Source organism: Sinohyriopsis cumingii, chromosome 9 (genome assembly GCF_028554795.1).
Source record: "Sinohyriopsis cumingii isolate HCF-2022 chromosome 9, ASM2855479v2, whole genome shotgun sequence".
Lineage (NCBI taxonomy): Eukaryota > Metazoa > Mollusca > Bivalvia > Unionida > Unionidae > Sinohyriopsis > Sinohyriopsis cumingii.
The window spans coordinates 79,378,944-79,397,158 of record NC_142969.1 but is presented as its reverse complement, the minus strand read 5'-3'; the positions used below and the strand labels follow the sequence as shown (position 1 = coordinate 79,397,158).

Sequence of the window (18,215 nt, the reverse complement as noted above, 5' to 3'; positions counted from 1 at the left end):
ATCGATCCTGTCCACGGTAAATTGGCGAGCGTCTTTATCCGAATAGCGCCAGCGCATTACACAATTACAACTCGCGCAGTGATTATTCTGTTGTTGTCGTAACGCAATTATTAATTCGGCATCAATATCAAAACGCCGCTGTTTTTTTTTATCCTGTTGGCGGTAACCCGAGAGTTTTCTATCAATGACGCTTGCATCGATGGCGACTCCGTCAGTGACTCCGTCGGTGACAAAGTCACTGACTTCGTCAACAACAATTCTTCGAAGCTGATTTATCCTCCGTACTCTGGACACTGCAAGATAGACTAGATTTGACCATTCGATGCGATTATCAACCATCCAAACAATTGTGTCCGTGATAGTCAGTCCCTGCGAGGAATGAATTGTTGTTGCGTATCCTAGCGTCCACGGGGATTTATCAGCACGTAGCGCGTCCTCGACGACGCTGATATCAACGAGCACAATATCATTCAGCACGAGAATTTGTTTTTCTGTCCGGCCTGGAATCTCAACTTCAATGTTTTGCCGCCGTGTGTCCGCGGGTCTATAACATAACGGCACTGGGCGCGTTGGAAACTTTTCCTTATGCAACGTAAACAACTTCCGCTGAAGTGTGTCTCTGACTATCTTTCTACTCGCTACAATCAAATCGTTTGGTCTCCATGTTTCCCAGAATTCATTTAACGGCGTTTCCGGAATCACCTCGCGGACTATTTCACATTGAACTCTATCCGGCTGTAATCTGATTAATTTCTTAACCTCGCGCAGTTGTTCATCAAGTGCTCGGTAATCAGTATCGGTTTCTTCATAATAGTCCACAAACCCGCTCAACCAATCATGCGGACCCTCGCCGACAAATGGTGGTGGTTGACCATGGTCGCCACACATGATCACCGCTGTATTCGCGAGCAACAACCAATCAAGAAACATTTGTAAAACATCTAACGAAACAGTACATATCTCATCCCAAATGATAACCCCAGGAATAAATTTTTCACCCATTCGATCAGGAGTCCACTCGCCGCCGCTGTATCGAAAAAAGCTGTGATAAGTAACGGCGTCAACATTTCGTTGTTTTATCTCTCGCGCTAGTCTATGGGTCGGTGTAAGCACGATTATACTTGCCCGCGTTCGAAATAATTCAATTGCCCGAGTCGTCTTTCCTGACCCGCCACAGCCGCTTAAATAAACCGTCTTGTGTCTACAAATTGGATCAGAACACGGTGGTGCATTAGACCATTCTGACAATTTATCACCGCGTAGGTAATTGTTTTCAACGGTGACATCTGCTGACGGGGAATAATCGCGTCGTATTTCATTTTTAATTCTCCATGTACCCCAACTCTCGTCCGGACTAGTAAACCCGGCTACGTTTTCCTTGTACTTTACGTCAACATAAAACGAATCAACGGCTACTCTAACCGCGGTGTCGGGGAATCTATTTATCATCGAGAATAAATTGATAGCGGCGTAACCCAGCATAGACGCCCTCAAATGCGGGTATGCTGGGCTGTCTCCATCGCTGTAGGTAACAACTGTACCCAACCTTGTTCCATTGGACAAGAAAGCTGTTTCGCAGTTCACGTATCTATTTTTCGCCACTGCGTCCTTGATTACGAAATCATATTCTGCGTCATCTATAATCAGCCGTGAGCAATATCGTTTGTAATCGCAGTTTTTTCCACCTTGTGTGAACTTACCGATTATTCTTCTACCGAGATCTTTTGCCTCGTGGTTTCGTTGGTTGAATATCCTCCTGGACCATTCGACGATATATTCCTCGTCGGCATCGATGTGTTTTCTGGACTCGTCAATTATGCTATCTAGACGCTCCGGTTCTGGTAACCAGACTTCAGTCTGCGCTCGGTATGATATAATCGCGTCACTGACAATCAACGATACAAGCATGCTACAATCAATCATGTACCATAGCAGCGCTATTGGCAGCCACTTCTTTTCAGCCATGTGTCTACCGATCCAAATATAGCAACAGCGATGAAGTCCTGCCGCGAACTCAAATGATACTACGCGAGCGAATCCGGTTAAATCAAAATCAGGCAGTGGTACATTAATAGCAACACGAGTCATTTCATGTCTGGGGTGTCCAAATCGTCTAAAGTACTCAGCGGCGGATCCATACCCGAGAAAACTCGCTGGATAACAGGCAACCATATCAACGGAAATCATAGCGTCGCGGTTGCATTCAGTGTTCCATAGTCCACCGTGATAGTATTCCAAACAACTGGATTGTACATCCGGTAGAAATTCCTTGCGTGTTGGACCCCACGCATTTTTCCTCGCTGCAACATGAGCCGCAACCGATGGAATCGTAAAACAATTTGTTAGCAGTTGTTCATCATGCTCTTCAAATTCTATGGCGGTTTTTTTCATCCTGTTGTGAAATGCTTCAGTGCGATATAATTCACCGTTTGGTCTTACAAACTGATCAAAGGTATCAGCGCTGCGAAGTAACCACACTGATACAGGGTCGTTTTTACACAAATAAGCGATAGCATCAAATAGTTTCCTCTCCGCGAGAAAACCATCCCGGGAGAATTCTTCGGGTATATACTTTACCGTTCTATCCCGTGGAAATATTGTGATCGCGGGCGTCCATGCGTGTTCGTTATGATCAATAATTTTGATTGGGGCCCCATTTGATTTGTACTTTGATTCGTATAATACTTCACCGGTTATCGTTGTAACGGTTATTGGAAATCTCAACGACGTTTCTAATCTCGCTATGTCGCCGATGGTTGCTCCAAGCTCTTTTACGGTTAGTTCCCACTGGTTGATTTTGCTACGTCGTAAATCAGTCAATTTGTTTCCTCGACACGCATTTGTAAAATGCTCTATTACTCGTTCTGCTACACAATTTATCCCGGTTGACTGTTTCATTGGTTTCAGTTTTCCGATATCAGGTTTCTTATTTAACGGATATATTCCATAAACAACTGCTGTTTCAGGATACGCTCGTTCATAGTATGGTCTGTCAATTCCGGTTAACAGCCCCGGCTTGGAGTCGCGGCTAACAATGACTGTTTTCTTGTCGTGGAGAACTGGTTCAAATTTATCACGTATGATCCAATCACCTGATTCCACCCGGACAATGAATTTTACTCTGAAGAAATACTTTTTACCGTCAAGTTGTGATATTATCGTTGCTGCGCGGTTGTCGTTCATGGTAGCATCAACAACGCCATCAATTCGAAATGTTGACCAACTATGAGATGCGCCATCACGCTTGAATTCATTGATACAATCGCGTATTTTACTCAACAGGGTTCTATCGTTTATTAATGCTTTTGGTGCGTCCTTGAGGACTCTATCGAGATTGAACTTAATATTTTTCCGGGGCTTAATTGCTGCTAATCTCTCGAACTCATCCATATAATTAAAACAAGTATTTAAATGAAAGAATATAGTATAATGAATCACTGCAAATGGTTGATGATTGGGTCGACAACCCCGTGCAATAAATCATGTAGAGGTGAATTCTGCGGGTACCATTTACAAAGCGTTCGTAATGGTTCTCTTGGCCCCCTCCCGTGCTTGGTTTGCCACGTCGGTGTAAGAGGAAAATCGCAGTTGTGTATCAATTGTGGCGGAAAGCGATACAGGGAACTAAAACGCTATTATGACAAGCGAATTAAAAACGCCGTCATTGACCCCACCGCCGACTTCGTCATCAAAACCCCCCAAGACTACGTTGAAAGATTCATAATTAAACCAAATAATAAATTAGACAAGTAGTATTATTATACAAATGGACCAAGAATTTCAGCCGCATCCTGTGCTCGTCAATTACGAGGCGTCTCGCGACGGCATTGTTAGAAATCGTAGACTGAAGAAGCCGGTTGGTACCGTAAATAATCACGGGTATTTGATATTTGGTGCCGGGGGGAAAATTTATCTTGTTCACAGGGTGGTATTTGAAGCATTTAACGGACTGATCAACGACGGTCTCGTTATTGATCATATTAATAGTAATAAGACTGATAATTCTCTTACAAACCTGCAAGCCATCTCTCAGAGTGAAAACACCAAAAAAGGTAAAACAGGGAAGCACGCAAAAAAAGCAAAGAGTGTCAAATCGTTTGATACAACAACGCACGAGGAAAAAACATTTCACTCCATGAATGCGGCAGGAAAATATTTTGATATTTGTATGCCCGCAGTGCGATTTGTTGCAGAACGAGTATATCAAACAGCAATCTCAAAAAAGACCGGACGCAAAATTCGATTTTCATATGTAAATATCAGCGAGTGACGAAGTCACCGGCGCCCATGGCGCTGACAATAAATTGTCCATTCCGGAAGAAAACAAAGTATTCAGTATTATTAAACACCTTCGGAATTGATACGCGGGGTTTCATTTTTTTATTATTTAAAAACAAGATGTTTTATAGGAATAATGAATATCGAAGACATCAATAATATATTAGCCGAGATTTCAAAATTAAAAAATCAAGGAATTGAATTATCTGATGGTCTCGACAGTGAAAAAATATTATCTGATTATGAAATTATTAACGAGCAATCGAAACGGGGGCGTTTTACCCTGGCCCGCGAGTACTTTTTTATAAAACGATTACAACATACGATCAATGAAAACTTGTACCACAATGACGCAAATGCATTCATTGGACTATTCACTGCCGTTGAAATAATACGAAAAAAACTCGGACGTGTTTATGAACGACGCCGGGAGATTTCTAGCAAGATCAAAAACATTAGAAGGATTATAGACGAAAACTCCGGCGGGAAATTAGAAATTGCTTCGCAATTGCAATAATGGTAGGCGAATCACTTACTACTCGGCTAGCCAGAGAGCGGCTAGCGGCGCTTAAAAAGTTCATACCGTTACGAGACAGGGTCCGAGAGCAACTTCAAACGCGGCAACAACTACAAACCGATTTTACTGTTGGAAGCGAACAACTCTTTGCCCCGGTAACTAAAGCGACCAAAGATGTTACGGCGGCAACTGTACCCGTCCTCGATGCGCTTGAAAAGATAGCGGCAGAGACAAAACAAACAAAAGGGTCTTTAGAAACACTAGCGGCTGCTACAACACGGAGGCCACCACCACTCGCTATAATGGACCCACAAGAACCCTATGTTACAATGGCCGACGAGGAAGAACTAGGTGCTACCGCAAGAGAACCAGAAGAAGAAATACCGGAAGAAACATCGGAAGAAACACCGGAAGAAAAAGAGAGAGGGGGGAATATACCCAGTAATATACTCAAGAAGGGCACAATAGATCAAATCAGGGCCTTCAGCGATGAAGAATTAATTAATTTTGCCGCCAACAATTTTGCTAAGAATTTACGAGATAGGCATATCAATAGCGGCTACGAGAAAAATATAAAGTCGTTAAGGGATTGGACAAGAATAGTGTATTTAGCGAGTAAACACAAGAATGCATTACTACGTGGTGATGGCCCCGATTACGACGCATTCCACAATAAAGTAAAAAGTAGAATACCAAAAAAAGGAAAAGGATACTCTGTTGGTAAAGAATCCTACGGCGTTACCTGTCCTAACAGTGTTCTCAGTGATATATCACGGCTAGAGGTACTAATCGGAGGAAAACGAGCCGGAAATAACTCTCCGGAAATAATCAATGAGGCCGCTGATATTTGCAAGCGGTTATTTACGGGCGGTATCATGGACGTTAGTGCGTATCGAACGCTCATAGACGAACTCGTGGATGATTAAAAAAATTATATAATACTGTAAATCCGCGTCAATTTTGACCGTTTTTGGCCATTTTTTGACTGTTTTTGGCCATTTTTTGAGGGCAAAAACCCAGGAAATCATTTAGAGAAAATCGATGTTTTTGCTGAAAAATCGAAAAAAAACGACTATAGGCAACAAAAAATGACCAAAAATGACTAAAAATCAAGAAAAAAACGGAAAAAAACCGCATTTTTATCGAGGGCAAAAACCCCAGGAAATTTTGATAGAATTTATTCCGGTTTTCCACACGGCGGTGGGGAGGGGGTGATGATCACAATCACTAATTGAAAAACCGGTGTTTTTATAATAAAGATGATTATACACTACAACCACGATAAACCAGTACTCGTCTACGTGGTAAACGCGCGATTGCCTGTTTACCGCGCGTACTATGGAGATGGTCTCGGTAGCACCATTGCGGGGTTATTTACAAGAATGGCTCCAAAAGTAGCGCCGTTAGCCAAACAATTAGGAATGAAGGCTATTGATGTTATTCGTGATAAGGGAATCAGCGCTATTGGAGACGTTGCCGGAAAGGCGCTTTCAGCCGCGCGGAACAAACTAATGTTGTTGGTGAGGAGAAAAAAACAGAAACCACCGGTGATGCCATCAACGACGGTGATGCCTGCAAATGTCAGTAAAGTAATAAATAACGCCGTGGAAGAAAAACTAGAGTCGTTGGCGGCTCAGTCGTCCACCAACGCGCCCATAAACGCAATAGCGGGGGAGTGGTCTTAAACAGAATTCAAAGAATTTACGACGAAAAAATCGCAATTGAAAACATCAACATGATAAATAATAAAATGTTTGCGCGAACCGCTGATCCCGCGTTTGATATGGATGCCCCAGTGCGCAGGGATGATTCTGTCCGTGATTATCAATATTATTCTTATTATGCAGCGCAACCTGACCTACGATCGCGAATTGAACTTCAAGTCCAAGATACCAGTAGATACTTTCTGCCATGTGAAGCGTTTATCGAAATTGAGGGAGAACTCGTGACAAATGCTGCCGATAATGCACCATACGCAGATGACGATCATGTTCGAGTTGGCTTCGTTAACAACGGTATCATGGCGTTATTTGAGAGTGCCAGATATCTTATTGACGGGCGAGAAATTGAATCAATAGAACGCGAGGTTGATGTTGCAACGACGATAATTGGGTTAGCGAGATACTCGGACGATTATACGAGATCGGCGGGCCCATCTATGATGTTTGCGAAGGACACCACTAATAACGCTGATCATTTTCAGTACGTTAACGTGCTGACGAAAAAAGATATCGCAGGTGATCAGGCTGAAGCAGCCAATCCAGACCGCAGAGTAAAACCGGACGTTGATTTCACTGTTATAAAATGTCTTAACGATAATTACAATATGGGATTCGCAGCACGAATGTCGATGCTAAAAAAACCACGCCGACAGTTTTCATGCGCGATTCCACTCCATCACATATTTGGATTCTGCAGAAATGTCAGAAAAGTTATCTATGGGGCTAAGCACACAATCGCGCTAACGCGAAGGGGCGATGATAACAATGCAATATGGCATGCTGCTGGCGTCGCTGCCGGTAAAGTCGTTTTAACTAAAATGGCATTGTGGATGCCGGTGCTGACTCCATCAGTTACCACGGAAGCACGATTGTTATCATTTATGGAACAGGGAGGGAAATCGTTGTTGAGTTGGCTAGCGGTAACAACTGATGCTAAAGAGGATAACGTCACCGATACGTTTACATGGCACTTGGCGTCAAAACAGGGTGTTTCAGCCCCGCGTCATATATTCATAGCGCTACAGAATAGGGAACGATTGGGCAGTCAAGAACGCAGCCATATGATATTTGATCAATTAGGAGTCAGGGATGTTTCGCTGAGAATAAACGGACAACAGGAACCATCCGAGGATATACAGCTTAATTACGACGACAACCATGTCGCACGTGTGTACCATCGATTGCTGTCATATATGGGTCGTGATCAAAACGTCGACACTGGTTTGCAAATATCACAACTTGATTTTAAAAAGCTGTATCCGATTTATTATTTTTCGTTGGAACATCTTGATTTAACGAGACAATCCGTCGTTGATATACACTTCCGAGCTCGTATAGCCCCGGGTGGTGTTAATTACAGAGCGGTTGCTGTCATTCTCAGCGATAAATCAATGCTGCTAGAAGGCGTTGGTGGACGAATGAGAATTGTTGATGCGCCAGTGGAAAACATGTAATTGAAAGCACAAACACGTTTACAATAAAATGTCGTATAGTGTCGTCAGTGTAGAGTTGACTGATGGTCAAGTCAAGAAATTACGATCAAAGTCGGCTAAGCAATGCGGGACCACAATAACGCTGAAGCCGTCGCAGATGGCGGGTGGTAATCATAAGATATCGTTGACGACGCGTCAAATAAAACATTTCAATAATGCGATGAAGAATAAAAAGGGTGTTCAGATAGATTTCTCGGCCGCAGCGATTAAAAACATGGAAAAGACCGGTGGGATATTTCCGCTGTTAGCTGCGATTCCAGCGTTGATTGCCGCGGCCGCACCAGCAGTGGCTAAGGCGGCGGCGTTAGGGGCCGTTGGTACCGCGGCGGGGATGGCACTGAAGAAGGCAACCGGGAAAGGCTATAAAAAAAAACGATCCGTGGCCGGAAAGGGTCTAAGACTACCGGGAACTCCGTATTCATGGTACTCGGGAAAGGGTCTAAGACTACCGGGAACCGTTTATTGACTCAGGAGTCAATGACTCCCATGTCTAATTTTGATTTAATAGACGCCGCAAACGCGCTAGCGATAAAAAACTTCAGGGGTGTTTTTATGAGGGATCAATTACCGGCGGCACCAAGGAATATTGAAACCGGCATAATTAACCTCGATGGGTCCTCCGGAGCGGGAACTCATTGGGTTGCATACGCGATTGATCCGCGTGCGATCGTCTATTTTGATTCATACGGGTTAGCCCCGCCGAACGAGTTCATGCGGTATATCCGGACGTGTTCAGCCCGGGTTTTTTATTCCACGCTGCCAACACAGCAGTTAAGCGACCCGCCGATATGCGGCCGTGAGGTATTGAACGTACTCGCGGCGATTTCATCATCGCGAAAACCACCTCATGTGGTTGTAAACGAATACACTAGTGGGGTCGTAGAGGCCCGGCGGGTTAATTAGAAACGCCGTTTTTTTTACAATAACGATGATTGATATTTGGGGACGACCGGTTTCGGCGCTGAAAAAGCCCACGGAAACGCCCGCCACCGATGACATAAAAAAACTAATCGAGGATGAAATCGCTGATACGTTGAATTTAACCAGTGTTGACCCAGGTGAAATAGTTGTATTTCAAGACCGCCAGGGTAAATTGAAATCCAGTAATGTGTCGCTGGATGACGTTTTAACACGACAGCGTGATGCCGCCGAGGACGCCATCGCGTTGTATACCGGCGACGGACGACTCAAACCGGGTGAACATCTATCGACGATAACATTAATCCGAGACGGTTTTACAAGGTTGGATAAATCGGTGACCGAACTTGACGCGCAGGTGAAAAAATCTATCACCGATATACAGCTCACTACCGCTAGTTTTTTCGGGACCCCGACGGTAACCGAACCGAATCTTGCGGGGATAAAAACTACTATTTCGGAGTTTACAACGCTGTCGGGCCAATTTTACACGTTACGAAAAAATGTTAACAGGATCGATAACAACTTTGATAAATTCTTTGGTAAAAAAAATACCAAGCTGGATGAGATTACAACAACTATAAATGATATCACTGCGTATGGACAGGAAATAAAAACAGTCAAAGATGATGTTGCAGCGAACAAGAGGAATATAGACGCGAATGGACAGGAAATAAAAACAGTCAAAGATGATGTTGCAACGAACAAGAGGAATATAGACGCGTATGGAGGGGAAATAGGAACGATCAAAACTGATGTTGCAGCGAACAAAAGAAATATAGACGCGCATACAGGGGAAATAGGAACGATCAAAACTGATGTTGCAGCGAACAAGAGGAATATAGACGCGTATGGAGGGGAAATAGGAACGATCAAAACTGATATTGTAGCGAACAAGAGGAATATAGACGCGTATGGAGGGGAAATAGGAACGATCAAAACTGATATTGTAGCGAACAAAAAAAGTATAGACGTGCATGAACAGAGAATAGGAACGATCAAAACTGATATTGTGGCGAACAAGAATAATATAGACGCGCATGGATGGAGAATAGAAACAGTCAAAACTGATGTTGCAGCGAACAAAAGAAATATAGACGCGCATACAGGGGAAATAGAAACAATCAAAACTGATGTTGCAGCGAACAAAAGGAATATAGACGCGCATACAGGGGAAATAGAAACAGTCAAAACTGATGTTGCAGCGAACAAAAGGAATATAGACGCGCATACAGGGGAAATAGAAACAATCAAAACTGATGTTGCAGCGAACAAAAGGAATATAGACGCGCATACAGGGGAAATAGAAACAGTCAAAACTGATGTTGCAGCGAACAAAAGGAATATAGACGCGCATACAGGGGAAATGGGAACGATCATTACTAAGGTTGCAGCGAACAAAAGGAATATAGACGCGCATACACAGGAAATAGATACAGTCATTACTAAGGTTGCAGCGAACAAAAAAGATGTGGACGCGCATATACAGGAAATAGATATACTCGTTACTAGGGTTGCAGCGAACAAAAAAAGTATAGACGGGCATACACAGGAAATAGGAACAATCAGAACTGATGTTGAAGCGATTAAAGACGGACTACCGAGAGTAGCAGAGCAATTCGAAAAAATAAAAATCCCTCATGAGAACATCATCAACACAGTATACACAATTCGGCATGGATCATTCGATTGGACTCCTACACAGAATACAGTAAATATCACCGCAACTGTTAAGGGCATTTATCGATTGACATTGATTTCGGCGATGCAGTTTAGTATATCATCGTCGAGTTCATCTGGGTTTAACAATACAGTGTCAACAATCATTGACAAGGATACAATTGAACGGTTTATAATTAAGGCTGTTGATAGCAGTCTATTTAGGACAAACATCACATGGTATGTGGAATTTGTAGCGAATCTAATTAATTAAAAACACTAGCTCTTTTAAAATAAAAATGACCACCAGGGTAATTGAATCAGAGGTATCACCGACGTCACATCAATATCGATTCGATACCGCAAAAGAATTCTCCGCGAATTTGAAAACGCTTTCCGAACAATACCGCGCAAAAATAAAAAAATACCGCAGAAAAATAACCACCATCGACGCGGTCGTGTACTCGGTGTCGGGTATAGTAGCCGGTACCGGTGTTATTTTATCCACGGTAACCACGATAGCCCCGATCGCTGTTCCAATCGCTATCTCCGCGATGACAACAATTGCTGGAGTTGCCAACGCAATCACTAGGAAGATATCATCGTGTTTTCAGAAAAAACTCGACGAGTATACAGTAAAACATCAAATAGTATCCGACGCGTACTCGAAATTATCCGGGTTGATCTCGTTATCGATTGATAATTTGTTTATATCCGATGTTGAATTCTCCACGATGGTTCAGTTGTATAGCTCCGCGATGTCAAAAATCGAGGATTTTCAACTGGAAGCCGGAACCACCTGGTTGTTGAAATTAGACACTAAAAACAACGAATAATAATAATGTCGCTGAACCCCGAAGGGTTTCAATTACTTCAGCGGATCGCGGAGAACACCACTCCGGTACAAACAAATATGATATCGATAACGTCAACGAAGCCAGAATTCAGTGTGAACTTCCCGTCGCCGGTTCCAGTGAAGGAAATAGCGCTGGCAAAATTGCGAGTATATCACAGTTGGCCTAATATCCGAGCGGACGCATTTAACGGACAACAACCTAATAACTCGCTGGTTTTTGCATGGACAAATAAGCCCGATGGGACCCCAGACTGGAATGAGGTTACAATACCAACTGGGTCATACCAAATAGAACAAATCAATAAGGAATTTCAACGCAGGATAAAATCGATCACAGGAAAGGAATCAAAAATCGCTATTACGGTTCATGAACCGACGTTATCGTCGACGATTGAAATAAGCACACCGGGGTATATGGTTGATATTTATAACAGTTCAATAAGAACCATACTAGGATGGCCTAAGAATCCACCCGCGGACGCCCCCCCATCAACTATCCTCAGATACGATAACGGAGATGGTGGTAGGCATATTGCTCCATATAACGTAAATATTGCATCGGTGATAGCAATCAATCTGGTGTGTGATGTTATCGAAGGGAGTTACCAGGTGGATACCAAGCAATCAAATCAAGCTCAACAGGGGTATATCCTTTATTCATTTTCACCAACAGCCCCTCCGGGATTTTTAATCGTTGAGAGTCCGATTAATCCGGTCTATATGCGATGCCATGATCGGTTTTTAACGAGAATTAATTTTAGAATTACCGATCAGTCAAATAACCTAATTGATTTACAAGAGGAGGAGTTAGTGATCACTCTGTTTGTAAGATCATAGCAGCAGGGGGGGCGATGACATCGACGCGGTCGTCGATGTGCTTACCGGACGCTGACGACGCTGGGGATCGGCGCGCAGAAGGTGTTAATTAAACCAAATGACGTCCGGACGATCCCCTCGACGACGACGTCGTTTTTTTTTTACCAGGCGCTGACGACACCGGATCCGCTGAGTGCAGAAAGTACTAATTAAGCCAAATGACGTTTGGACAAAATGTCGGATTCGCCCCCCCTGCTGCTTACTTTCACACATGAAGTATTGTTAGCAGACATACAACAAGATGGCATACTTGGTATTGACTTTTTAAAGAAACACCAGTGTGACCCTATTATTAGTAAAGGTTATTTAAATGTAAAAGGAGAAAAAGTACCATGCTATATGAAATCAGATGAAAAGAAAACTGTGTGCTGTAGAATTGTTTTAACTGAAAATGTGATATTACCTGAATCTGAAGTAATTGTAAATGGCAGACCAATTGATCTGTATGATAAGGATGCCATGGGCTTAACTGAACCATTCTCAAAATTTGTGGAGAAAACTGGTCTACTAGTAGCAAAAGTTTTAGTACATCCTAAAAATGGATACATTCCTCTCAGAATAGCAAATTTTGGAGAAAAACCAGTTGAACTGTACAAAAATACTGTTACTGCAGAATTACAACCAGTTCAAGTTGTACACAGTACACCTGCTGGTGCAATAAACCAAAAAGGGGGTAGTGTTCAACAATTACCAGACCATTTAGCTGATATGTTTGTAAGGTCTTCTAAAAATCTGGATAAAGAACAAACGGAACAGTTAAAACAATTTTTGATGAAACATCAGAGTATCTTTTCTGCATCCTCAAGTGATGTAGGTCATTCAACCTTGATAAAACATCAAATTGATACAAGAGATGAAAAACCTGTTAAAAAGTATCCTTACAGAATACCACTTGCTAAAAGACAAGTTGCAGAGAACGAAATTAAAAAGATGGCGGAAGATGGAATTATAGAAAAATGTCCACAAAGCCCTTGGAATGCTCCCATTGTAATGGTGACTAAATTTGATGGTTCTGTAAGGTTCTGTTGTGATTTTCGAGGATTGAATGATGTTACTGTCAAAGATTCTCAACCATTGCCTAGAATAGATGATAGTTTAGATGCTTTAGCAGGATCAAAATGGTGGTCTTGTCTGGATATGAAATCAGGCTATTGGCAAGTAGAAATTGATGAAAAAGATAGACATAAAACTGCCTTCTCCATACCAGGAGGGGAACAATGGCAATGGCGCAGATTAGCATTTGGACTCTGCAATGCACCTGCGACTTTCACTCGTCTTGTCCAGATGGCATTTTCAGGTCTCTTGTGGAAAATGGTCATTTTGTACCTTGATGATATAATCTGCTATTCAAAAACCTTCGAAGAACACTTCACCAATTTGGAGGTAGTTTTTCAAAGACTGAAAAACGCTAACTTGAAACTGAATCCAAAGAAATGTAACTTGTTTCAAAAAGAGGTCACATTTTTAGGTCATACTATAAGTGAAGCTGGTGTGGGCACAAGTACAGATAAAATCACAGCAGTAAGAGACTGGCCAACCCCTAAAAATGTAAAAGAAGCTAGAAGCTTCATTTCTTTGGCAAGTTACTACAGATCATATGTGTATCAGTTTGCTACTTTGGCCAAACCTATTCATGAATTGTCTGAAAAGGGTAGAAAATTTGTATGGACTGAGAAATGTGAGCAGTCCTTCAAGGATATAAAACATGCACTGATAAATGCACCTATCTTGGCATTCCCTACTGAAAATGATATATTTATTTTAGATTGTGATGCCTCAAATGTGGCTCAAGGAGCAGTACTCTCCCAAATCCAAAATGGAAAAGAAAAAGTAATTAGCTATTTTAGTAAACGTATTCTCAAAAACTGAAAGAAAATATTGTGTCACAAGGCGAGAACTTCTTGCAGTGGTAAATGCGGTCAAACATTTTCATCACTATTTTTATGGAAAGAAGTTCACAGTGAGGACTGATCATGGTAGTCTGAAATGGCTGATAAATTTTAAAATGGTAGAAGGTCAATTAGCTAGGTGGTTGACTTTTCTGGTTACCTACGATTTTGAGATTATACACAGAGCTGGCAGATTGCACTCCAATGCGGATGCATTATCAAGACGTCCATGTGTCAAAATGAACTGTACCTATTGTGAAAGAGTTGAAAATTATGCTGAAAGTGAATCAGAGAAAGAATTGGTAGCTTGTATTTCTAAGCTCCCAAGTCAAATAGGTTCCATGTCTATTCCATACCAGGTAAACTCAAAGAACAAAGAGATAAATGAAGAGTCATATAAAAGTGATATTTTCATATCACTAATCACAATATTTTTACTATGCATAGTCTATGTAGAAACAATATCTATTATTTGCTTCATTCTAACTGTGTGTTCTGTGGCCATTGGATACTCTTATAATGACAATACCCTAGTGAGAAATCTGTCAGAGATTCCACATGGTGAAAAACCACGAGTGTTGAGTGAAAACTGTAATCACTTGAAGTGTATATGTGATAAACTCTGTTATGTTACAAAAGAGGTTAGGAAGAAACTCCCATCTCCTGACAGTAGTATAAGTACAGAGAGAAATATTACTTATCAGTCAAAAGATAATATGGACAACTTTGATATGTCCAAATTACCCCATTTACAAAATGATGATACAGTTCTGAAAGTGGTGAAGGGGATGGTGACAAGCAAAAAGAAATATGAATGGTCAGATATTTCACATTACTGTCCTGAAATAAAATACTACTGGAAACAGGTTGATTCCTTTGTAGTAGAAAATGATATCTTGTATAGGAAATGGGAAAGTGATGATGGAATGACAGTCACCATGCAAATTGTTGTTCCTGAATGTTTAAAAGGATGTATACTTACACAGTTACATAACAGTATCACAGCTGCACATTTAGGAGTTGCAAAGACTCTACAAAAAGTGCGACAGAGATTCTTTTGGTATGGGCTGAATAAAGATGTTGAAAATTGGTGCAAGAAATGTGATGTGTGTGCCAGTAGAAAATCTTCTCTTAGGAAACCAAAAGCACCCATGAAAACCTACAATGTACGTGCTCCTATGGAAAGAGTGGCTATTGACTTTATAGGTCCACTTCCTAGGACCAAACAGGGAAATAAATACATAATGGTCATAGGTGACTATTTTACCAAATGGACAGAGGCATACCCAGTAGAAAAGGTTGATGCTAAAACTACAGCAAAAGAACTGATTGATAATTTTATCACAAGATTTGGAATACCTCTTCTTATTCACACAGATCAAGGAACATATTTTGAGTCAGAACTTTTCAAAGAGATCTGTACAATATTAGGAATTGAGAAAACACGAACTTCTATTGCCAGACCCCAAAGTGATGGCATGATAGAGAGAGCTAACAGAACCATTTATAACATGCTTTCAGCATTTGTGTCCTCACATCAAGATAACTGGGATGAAATCTTACCTTTGGTCATGATGGCGTACAGTCAGCAGTTCATGAATCAACTGGAATAACTCCCAGCATGATGACATTTGGTAGAGAAATAGTTCTTCCCATTGACATGGTAATCGGAAAACCTGAAATAAATGAGAATGATAATGAACAAAAATACAAAACAGAGTATGCAAATAATCTTGAATCTAAAATTAAGAAAGTACACGAGTTTGCAAGAAAAAGAATGAATTTGTCTAGCAAATGTATGAAAAGAAACTATGACACAAAGATAAATTTTAATAAGTATAAAGAAGGTGATGCTGTTTGGTATTACAATCCAATCAGAAAAATCGGGTTAAGCCAAAAATTACCAAGACCCTGGAAAGGTCCTTATCAAATCCTGAATAAAATTAATGATGTATTGTATAGAATAAAAGGAGGGCCCAAACAAAAACCGAAAGTGGTCCACCATGACAAATTAAGGCTATATGAAGGTGTGAACTTACCTCACTGGTTTACCAAACTATTATAATAATAATAATAAAAATAAAAATTATATACATAAAAAAAAAAAAAAATTATCTGAATTGTTCCAAAAGAAAAGATTTGGAGAAGATTAATTGAAACTGATTTATGAATTAATGATTGAGGTATAATGTTTCCCATAAAGAGAACATTGCTTTGAAAATGATGACATGAAAACAGATATTGTAATGAAAATGAATCAGATACTCGAGTCGGGAGATTGTTTATGAAACTGATGAATGACAACAGTTGAAAACATGAAAACTGGCTCCTGTCTTGAAGTTCTTCCTGAACTGTGCAGTGTGGACATTCATCAAGAATTTCTCCTCTAAAAGTGACATTCAAAACTTATCGGAAGGACAGCAATGGATTCATGGATTGTGCAACTTCAAGTGGATACAAGTGATTGAAGAACTATGAACTTCTGGAATCAGTGTAACTTTACATAGAACTGTTATTTATTAAGATATAATATTGGCAGTAATTATTACAGAATGATTATATTGATGTGTTATTGAGATTTTTCATGTAGGTAAGCATGAAATATTGTATCTATAATATATGTAAAGCATATATTGAATGATTTCAGTATAAGCATAAAACGTGTCCCTAAAAATGTATATAAATACATTTCATACTATTGTTGGTATAGGTATTTCATAAAAAAAAAAAAATTTTTTTTTACATGTGTAGAATATACTGTAAGTGACAATATGCAATATATAATTGTGTATTTTTTTTTATGAACATTAATTTCCCATTTGTTATAATGCACACTGAAGATAAAGGTGCATGTCATCCAAACTAGTGAAACTTGTGCTAAAATTCCAAGTTCTTTTAACTTATAGCATTTGAAACCAATGTTTGGATATGTCAGAGAGAGAGAGAGAGAGAGAGAGAGAGATTATTGCCATGCACAAGGCACAGAATATTCAACAGTGTTTTCACCTATTGTATTTTGTTTGTTTAATGTTAAGCTGTAAAATATTGTGTAATGTAATATATAAATTAAACATCATTAGACTTAAAACCAGAATTAACTGATACTGAAAGAAATCTTGTAATTGTTTACAAAATGAACTTGGGTAACGTGTATTTCGGCCTTAACTCACCCTATTTCCAAAAACTTGCTTTCTTGTGATCGCTGAATTGGGGACCAATTCTTAGAAGGTGGGGGTAGTGCTATGCCGCTACTTCATGTACCTTCGAATCCGCTGATTTTACCCAGAACACGTTCTTGTAGTCGAGCGTAGCCATTTTGAGATGTCCCCTCGTACATAACAATGCTCGTTACCCGTTCGCGTATTTTGTACAACAATACAAGATTTTAAAATTAAATTACCTGCACAACATTCGAAGATGAGAATAATATATTCGGGCAGGTTTGTCATGACTGATTATATTGTCTAATACTAGGTTAAATTCGAAGGATTAAAACACCGAGTTGTGTGTATTACTGTCGTGCGGTCATGTTCAGTCAGCATGGTCGATTTGGATTGGCCGATCGATTGCAATACCCACCAATCAATGCTTTGTTTACCAGAATGCTTACACGTGCCAAACTTGTATATAAACAGCGTCCTTGTCCCAAGTCGGCGACAGATAGGGGTAGAAAGATAAGGTAGTAGACGGATAGAAGAAAAGGGCTGGTTAAGATCTAGAACTAAGATTAAGTCAAGAAAAATGAGAGAGGTAATTCTTGCAGAAGGAAAATTTAATGTATGTAATTTTGAAGAACAATTTGGAACTTAGACTTTAAACTACAAGTTCCCAAAAGCAGACGAATTTGGAAACCCAAATTCAGATTACGAAATTCAAAACCTTATTGCCCACATGTTTAACACTCAAGCTTAGTTTTTAGTAAATTAGATTGGTTTTAGCTAATCGAAATATATCCATTACAGTTGTATCTACTGGTATAATTCTGAAAGTAAAAGTTGAATCTGTAAA

At 40.5% G+C, this 18,215-nt stretch overlaps 1 protein-coding gene across 3 annotated transcripts in view; it reads right to left on the bottom strand.

The window, feature by feature from the left end:
- Window positions 1-17,909, bottom strand: part of LOC149792085 (major facilitator superfamily domain-containing protein 6-like) — a 40,568-nt gene extending 22,659 nt beyond the window's left edge. The window contains exons 1-2 of one of the 3 annotated variants that reach the window (XR_016423476.1): window positions 17,378-17,909; window positions 15,771-15,883 (exon numbers count right to left, since the gene is read on the bottom strand). The gene's annotated coding sequence lies outside the window, so the exon portion shown is untranslated. The remainder of the gene's footprint in view (window positions 1-15,770; window positions 15,884-17,377) is intronic. The other 2 variants (XR_016423478.1, XM_089970594.1) reach the window with 2 other exon arrangements.
- Window positions 17,910-18,215: the final 306 nt, after the last annotated feature.